Source organism: Mustela nivalis (assembly GCF_964662115.1).
Source record: "Mustela nivalis genome assembly, chromosome: 11".
In the NCBI taxonomy this organism is placed as follows: domain Eukaryota; kingdom Metazoa; phylum Chordata; class Mammalia; order Carnivora; family Mustelidae; genus Mustela; species Mustela nivalis.
Window position 1 is genome coordinate 44,530,702 of NC_139030.1, and position 8,606 is coordinate 44,539,307.

Genomic DNA, 8,606 nt, shown 5'->3' on the forward strand with positions numbered 1-8,606 from the left:
CACCCCCACCCACCTTCGGAGGTAAATGGTAGCATAGTATAAAACTACTGAATGTCTGAGTCTGTGTGTTGTCCTTGCACAGGGACCATGTTAATCTTCTGTTATTATAGTGCCGTTATAGAGATATGCTGCAGAAGCAACTCTAAGAGATGAATATCTTACATGGGTAAGAGTTCAGAAGCTGGACTCTGCTAGGAGAGAGATGGCTTCAGTAGGTGCACCATGGGGAAACATGCAGGGTCAGTAGTCACCATGAAGATACCAGGTACCTACAGAAAGAGAAAGTGGCTCAGGATGGACCAAAGGCCTTGAAAAAAGAAGTGAAAGGAGAACTGCAGACATTGCCTCCCTCACAGCTCCAACTTGAGGCTGCTCCAGTTGATGAACCTTTCCTGCAAAATTACGTTGTCTCAGAGAAAGGATCAAAAGAGGGCTCTAATGTTTTGGTTTTTCAATGAATTCGTTAAGCACATGAGGGTATAAACCCAGGATCCTTCATAATCACACAAATGTGTTTGAACAAACTCAAGTCACAAACCAAAAAATGTTCCTAATTTTCTCTTAGTTTGAATTGTGCAATACTCGAAAGAAAAAGGCATTCTAGGGGTGCCTGGGTGGCTCAGTGGGTTAAAGCCTCTGCCTTCAGCTCAGGTCATGATCTCAGGGTCTTGGGATCCAGCCCCGCATCAGGCTCTCTGCTCAGCAGGGAGCCTGCTTTCTCCTCTCTCTCTGCCTGCCTCTCTGCCTACTTGTGATTTCTGTCTGTCAAATAAATAAATAAATAATAAAATCTTTAAAAAAAAAAAAAAAGAAAGAAAGAAAAAGGCATTCTAGAGGTCATTCTAATTTGCCCAAAGAGCCAAAGAGAATATATCTTAGCCAAAAGAAGAGAACAAAAAAACATTGCAAATTATTTTGTATATACTGAGCCCCTTATATATTATTGAGTAAAAATGTATTGAGTGACTACTATGTTTAACACTCTGTTAGGTGCTGTAGAAGACCTAAATGTGAATTAGACCTAACCCCTGAGAATCTTACCATCTGTGCCATTTATTAACTTATGACTTCTCAGCTATAAATCCATTCTTCTGCTTTGTTATTTCTAGAGCTAGACTCTGCAAACATTTCTGTTTTGACAACTGGCAAAATGTTAGGCTTTGCCAGAAGAGGGCGATGGAAAGACCCTGTGAGACCAGAGTTGGAGGAAATGACTTTTCTTTCATCCTGTGTGGAGCCCATGGATTGGTTCCCAAGAGGAGCCTGGTTTTGTGGACCTCAGCAGTCTTCCCGGTTCACTTGTGGCTGGTGCCTCTAGCAAGTTCCTTCAACACAGGGGGACTATACAGTCCTGTGACAGCCATGCCCTCTTCTTTAAATTTCTAAGGTCTTCCTTTCTGTTCACTCATCCTTAGCCAAGGGTAGTAGCTCTTCCGACAGTTGCTACTTCTGCACCTCTTAGAAACCACTTTATTCTTCTTAATAGATACCTTTTATTGGTTAACAATCTTTACATTTTCTTTGTTCAAATTGTTAAAATGGTTCTATCTCCTTGTTGATCCCATGGAACATGGAAAAAAGATCTAAATTAACATAAATTCTGTGGGAAGAGGGCTATTTCTGCTGTAATCACAGACCAAAGATCAAAAAGGTCAAAGATGTAGACCCTCAGTTTATGTTGTGTTCAGCTGCATATAAAAGAAGGTTGACCTCAGTGGCTTCAGCAAATAGAAGTTTTTTTCTTGTATAACATGAAGTCCATAAATAGATAATAGCAGCTCTAGCTACTTAAAAAAAAAAAAAGTTAAGAACTCAATCTCCTTTTCACTTCCAACTTCTCCATCCTTAACGTTCAGTTTCTGTACTCAGTGGTTGCGAGATTGTGGCTTCACCTCCAGACACTGGATCCATATTCCAAGCAGGGGGAGGGGGAAAGGTGGGGGGGAAGAAAAAAAGAAATAAGACGGTTGAATCTATATCCTTTGTATGCATTCTTAGAGCCAATACCAAGTAACTTTAACTCACATGTCACTGACCATTCTTAACTATAAGGAAACCTGGGAAGTTCAGTATTTTTTAACTCTGAACAGAGTTCTATAACTGAGGAAAAATAGGGAGAAGTTATGTTGGATAGGTAACCAGCCATATACAAATTAAGTGAAATTAAGTGAAAAATGGGTAACTTATTTACTTTTTTATCTATTATTGAAGTATGGTTGACAATGTTATATTAGTTTCAGAGGTACAACATAGTGATTCAACAAGTCCATACATTCCTCAGGACTCACCATGATAAGTGTATGTCACCATATGTTATTAAGATATTATTGACTATATTCCCTATGCTTTGCCTGATGGATAAGGGGCAAAAGATAGACCTGATCTCATATCCATATACTTTCTCATTTTCTTCCATTTTCCATATTTATACAAACTAGTCTTTCTATATTAATTATTAACTGTGCATAAAATTGTTTTCTTCCTCAATAACTAGCATATCTTACCAGGAAAAAAGGATGGAATAATATTTGTTATATTAGTATAGTGTTTTCAGGTAACTCTTCAATATAAATTTTAGCCTAGACCATCTGGACCTCTGAAAGGCCATAAAATGATACATGTACTTTTAATTCCTTACTAAATCTTTGGAGTTATTTATTTATTATTCATTTTTTAAAAGATTCTTTATTTATTTATTTGAGAGAGAAAGAAATCACAAGTAGGCAGAAGTAGGCAGACAGAGAGGGAGAAGCAGGCTCCCTACTGAGCAGCGAGCCCAATGTGGGGCTACATCCCAGGACCCTGGGATCATGACCCAAGCCGAAGGCAGAGGTTTAACCCACTGAGCCACCCAGGTGCCCCTATTATTCATTTATTTTATTCCACTATACTAGATGGCATGAATAATAGCTAAATAGTTTGTAAAGGAGTCAAAAATGAAGATTAAGGCCAAAAATTTCTGCACTAGAAAGTGATTAGTATCCTAAAAAGACAGTATTAGGTTTTATATAAAGGATACCAAGAAATGCTTTCTTCCTTTTTTTAATTAAAAGAAGTTATTTATTTATTTGAGAAGGAGAGAGAGCGATAGAGCATGAGTGCAGAGGGTTGAGGGGGGTATAGAGGGAGAGGGTGAGGGAGAAGCAGGCTCCTCCATGTGGGGCTCAATCCCAGGAGCCTGGGATTATGACCTGAGGCAAAGGCAGATGCTCAACCAACTGAACCACCCAGGCGCCCCGCAAGAAACGTTTTCTAAATGAATCAGCCCATCTCTCTCATCTGAGCTCAAGTCTGTCTCAATGAGGCACTTTTTAAACAAGCCAGTCTCAGGGCATCTGCGTGGCTCAGTGGGTTAAGCCTCTGCCTTCAGTTCAAGTCATGATCTCAGGGTCCTGGAATTGAGCCCCACATATGGGCTCTCTGCTCAGCGGGAAGCCTGCTTCCCCCCTCTCTCTCTCTGCCTGTTGCTCTACCTACCTGTGATATCTCTATCTGTGTATCAAATAAATAAATAAAAATCTTTTAAATAAATAAAAATAAACAAGCCAGTCTCTTTTCTGAAGGTGTTTCCGTTACCACACACCATAAAATATAGTTCTAAAATTGTTACTAATTTGTGTTTTTCTCCAATTTTTTATATATCAGTTCAATTTTTCATATACCCCAATTATAATGTAAACTCTTACATTTTCCTGTATACTCACTATGTCAAAGAGGGGACACAGTATTTATTTGGAGCTCACCTTGATAGAATGATCCTATATCATTAGCATAGATTTAGACGTTCATTTTCCTAAAAAAAGATAAATTGGTAACAAATTAAGGCCCATAATATGAAACAAAAATTTTCATAAGAAAAGCAAAACAGTTTTATAACAAAGTCCAGAATATTTTTAACTTACATTTCTGGTTTTCATTTCCACAAATAATATATATATATATTTTTTAAATCACACTAATGTGAGAAGGCTGGTGAAAACTTTACAGACTATCGAAATGAAAACTTTCTGGGTACCTGAGTGGCTCAGTCATTGAATGTCTGCCTTCAGCTCAGGTCATGATCCCAGGGTACTGGGATTGAACCCCATGTCAGGCTCCCTGCTCAGTGAGAAGCCTGCTTCTTCCTTTTCCACTCCCCCTGCTTGTATTCCCTTTCTCACTGTCTGTCCTTCTCTGTCAAATAAACAAATATAATCTTTTTTTAAAAAATGAAAACTTCCAAAAGCAGATAATTTAAGCATCTTTCCATGTGTCCAGGTGAGGACTACCTTACATAGTTTTGTTTTGTTTTGTTTTTACCTTACATAGTTTTAACAATAACAACCCTACTTCACCCCAGAATTTCAAGGAAAGGGGAGTCAGTGTACCAGACATGCGCTTCTATCTGATTTGCTCTGAGTTATGCCTGGAATTCTGAACTCAAATTGCCCACATTAAGATGCTGCTGCCTCCTGATTACTTAAAAAAAAAAAAAAAAAAAAAAAAATCTTTTTTTTTTTTTTTTTTTTTTTTTCTTTAAAAAGGGACACCTGGCTGGCATAGTGGGTATAGTATGCAGTTCTTAATCTCAGGGTCCTGGGTTCAAGCCCCTGTTGGGTGTAGAGATTACTGAAAAGAAAAGAAAAGAAAAGAAAAGAAAAGAAAAGAAAAGAAAAGAAAAGAAAAGAAAAGAAAGAAGATGCTGCTGCCCCCACATGGATTTCAAAGGAGTGCATATTTTGAAAACAGTATCTTCTGTTTCAGTTATCTCTTGCGATGTAACAAACCACCCTAAAACTTCATAGCTTCTAAGCATAACCTTTTCACTGCTCTTGATCTGTGGATCAGGAATTTAGGCAAGGCTCGTTTCTCTTCCATGTGGTTTTGGCTGGGAAGAACCCGGGGCGCTTGGGTTATGCCTCAGTGGGTTAAGCCACTGCCTTCGGCTCAGGTCATGATCCCAGGGTCCTGGGATCGAGCCCCACATCAGGCTCTCTGCTCAGCAGGGAGCCTGCTTCCTCCTCTCTCTCTGCCTGCCTCTCTGCCTACTTGTGGTCTCTGTCTGTCAAATAAATAAATAAAATCTTTAAAAAAAAAAAAAAGGCTAGAGAACCCAACATAGCCTCTGTCACATGTCTGGGGCACCTCAGCTCTCTTTTATGAGGCTTTTTTTCTGTCAAGAAAATTTCTTATCACTCAGTAGTCTAACCCATGTTTTCTTGATGGATGGTTGGCTTCCAAGGAGAAAATGAAAGCTATGAGACCTCTTTCTAATCCAGGAGTCACACAGTGTCACTCTCTGGGTCAAAGCAAGTCATAAGATTAGCCCAGATTTAAGGAGAAGGAAAACAGACTCCGTTGTTTGATGAGTGGCAAAGTCACATTGCAAAGGGGCACAAAGTAAAGGAGGGATTATCGCACTTACATTGGGAAAGGATTTTCTATACTTCTCTTTACCACCCCATTCCTTTCTTTCCCATGCTGTCTTCACTCAGGCATTCACATAGTACCAAACTGTGATTCATTACTTAATACGATCATCTCTAGGGTGCCTGGGTGGCTGAGTTGGTTGAGCACCCAACTCTTGATTTTTGGCTCAGGTTCTGATCTCAGCTCAATTTGTGATCTCAGGGTGGTGAGATCCATCCCCCCAGTAGGCTCCCAGCTCAGTGCAGAGTCTGCTTGCCCCTCTCCTTCTGCCCTTCCCCTCACTCACCCTCCTGCTGGCATGTGTGCACATCCACTCTCTCTTTCTTTCTTGCTCTCAAATAAACTAATAAATAAAATCTTGGAAAAACAAAAAACAAAAGACGATCGTCTCCACTATTTAAGAAAAAAATACAGAGAGACTTGAATACTTCAAAAGAAGTCCCCCATGCATCTTTACAGTCTCACTTTACTCCTCTCAGAAGGCACCATTTTTCTTCAAACTTTCTCAGTGCAAATATTCATCCTCTGTCAACATGGGCTGGTATCATGCAAGACCCACTTTCTTAGACACACACACAAACACAGGTAGCACTATCTATTCTTTGAACACCTAATATTCTTCATAAATATTTAAACTCTAACTGGTTGAACCCACCAAGGATATATTGTCTCCTCTCCTAGGCCAGTTCATCTGCTTATTGACATATTGACAGTCAGAGCCTAGACTTAGACTGAACCTCTCCCTGTCATAGGCACCGAGCCCATGTGCACCCTGGAAGTGATCCCGTTAGGGATCCCAGCTTCTCTCCTGCCTCCTCTAACTCTCCAACAGTTACTGCTACTGATTTATGGCTGAAGAGACAGAACTTCCCTTAAACCATCTCTGTACACGGGCGCCTGGGTGGTTGAGTGGGTTAAGCTGCTGCCTTCAGCTCAGGTCATGATCTCAGGGTCCTGGGATCGAGTCCTGCATCGGGCTCTCTGCTCAGCAGGGAGCCTGCTTCCCTCTCTCTCTCTCTGCCTGCCTCTCCATCTACTTGTGATTTCTCTCTGTCAAATAAATAAATAAAATCTTAAAAAAAAAACTCTATACACAATTCCATTTACGATAGCTATTCCTTTATAAAGATCTATTATTAAAGTAAAGGATATGTGATGATTAATTTTGGGTCAACTTGATGGCCATGGGGTGCCTAAATTAAATATTATCTCTGGGTGTGTCTGCGAAGGTTTTCTGGATGAGATTAGCCTTTGAATCAGCAGGCTGGTTAAAGTAGACTGTCCCCCCCCCCCGCAATGTGGGTGGGCATCGTCCAAACCAGTGAGAGTCTGAATAGAACAAAAAGCAAAGGAAGAATGAATTTGCCCCTTTTCTCCCCATCTCACTATTGAGCTGGGACATCCCATCTCATTCAGACTGCAAATTACACTATTGGTCTCCCTGGTTCTCAGCCCTTCAGAATCAAATTGAATTAATCCACTGGCTTTCCTGGGTCTCCAGCTTGGAGACAGCAGATCATAGGACTTCTGAGCTTCCATAACCACATGCACTAATTCTTCATAATAAATAAATAGATAACTCAATAATTAATTTCCTACTGGTTCTGGTTCTCTGGAGAACATGATGAATGAAGAGCACTGTTTCTACTTTACACATCACAGGATACTACATACTTCAGGTAAGAACTGAGTACTTGAGAAAATAAATAAGCTCTCTTTGAACTGCACGTGTGAATTCAAATGAATTGTCTCTATTTTGTGGGCTAAAGATTGAGCCTAAACTGACTAGCTTCACGTGATTTTGAACTATTTGCATTTGAAGTTGGATCAATGACAAATTCATTTTTGTTTTTTTAAGATTTATTTGCAAGAGAGAGAATGAGAGAGAGAGAGAGAGCGAGTGCGTTCACGCAAGAGTTGGGGAGGGTCAGAGAGAGAAGCAGACTTCCTACTGAACAGGGAGCCTGATGCAAAACTCAATCCTAGGGCTCCAGGATCAACCTGAACTGAAAGCCATTGCTTAACCAACTGAGCCACCCAGGTGCCCCGGATCCCTGACAGATTCTTATTCATTCTTCATGTTTCAATTCTGAGGCCTTCTCCCTAGGGTTGCCCCTAGATGATACCACACACCTTGTGCTAACTAGAAAAAGGGCGATCTTCTAGGTGGACGTTATCCCATGCCAAGACTCTAGGCTAAGTGGGTGAGATTTCAGTACCACCCCCCATCCCATCAACTGGGCATACTCCATGTTTAATCTTTTATGTTGACTTGTGTCACTTTCACTACCATGAACTACTAAGTAAAATTTACAGAGTTTGAGGATCTACCAAAAGTTAAGTAAGACTTAACTTTTTCTGAGATATTTCTATATCCATCAAAGAAAATGATTTGTCCAAAGTTACCAAAAGCAGGTGTTAAAAGTTGACCCGGGGAGCGCCTGGGTGGCTCAGTGGGTTAAGCCGCTGCTTTCGGCTCAGGTCATGGTCTCAGGGTCCTGGGATGGAGTCCTGCATCCAGCTCTCTGCTCAGCGGGGAGCCTGCTTCCCTCTCTCTCTCTCTCTGCCTGCCTCTCTGTCTGCTGTGATCTCTCTCTGTCAAATAAATAAATAAAATCTTTAAAAAATAATAAAATAAAATAGAATAAATAAAAGTTGGGTCGGTTTTTAAAATACTCAGACTTTCTTTAGTCCCATGAATTACATTACATCCTTTAATCTTTACAAGTGTAGAGCTGGAAAAAAAATTACCTTCCTCACTTCATTACCAAGACGCAACTTTGTGCCCAAAGTCACAAAACTCTTTGATCTCTTCAGGTGCTCTTTCCCTTGTCCCTGTACTTCAGATCAGGTCCTCTGCCAGTCGAAGGATTAGCCATACTTCTGGAATACTTTTCCAGAGTGAATACTTTTCCAGATTCCATTAAAGAAATGTGTTCCCTTTGCTGGGGACCCTCATTTCTTCTGTCAAGCAGTGCATGAACTCCTCCCCCACGCGCACACACAGTTCTATTTCACGGAGGAGGAGAATGAACAGGAAGGGGAGTCCCTCTAGGAAGGAGACAGTAACAACGGATTAAAAGGCCAAATCTCACAAGATATCGACTGGAAGAAAAAGTCGCACTATCTTCTGACCAGTTCAGATCAAGAGAGAAGCAATCTGTTCCGCGCTCTCTGCCAGAGATAATTTCTTCTTC

At 40.6% G+C, this 8,606-nt stretch overlaps 1 long non-coding RNA gene across 1 annotated transcript; it reads right to left on the reverse strand.

Annotated features, from left to right (window-relative positions):
* Nucleotides 1-913: 913 nt before the first annotated feature.
* Nucleotides 914-8,584, reverse strand: LOC309843795. Its single transcript, XR_014300339.1, has 3 exons — nt 8,161-8,584; nt 3,744-3,793; nt 914-1,901 (listed from the first exon to the last, which is right to left on the reverse strand). It is a non-coding gene; the product is annotated as an uncharacterized lncRNA (long non-coding RNA).
* Between the last annotated feature and the right edge of the window lie 22 nt (nt 8,585-8,606).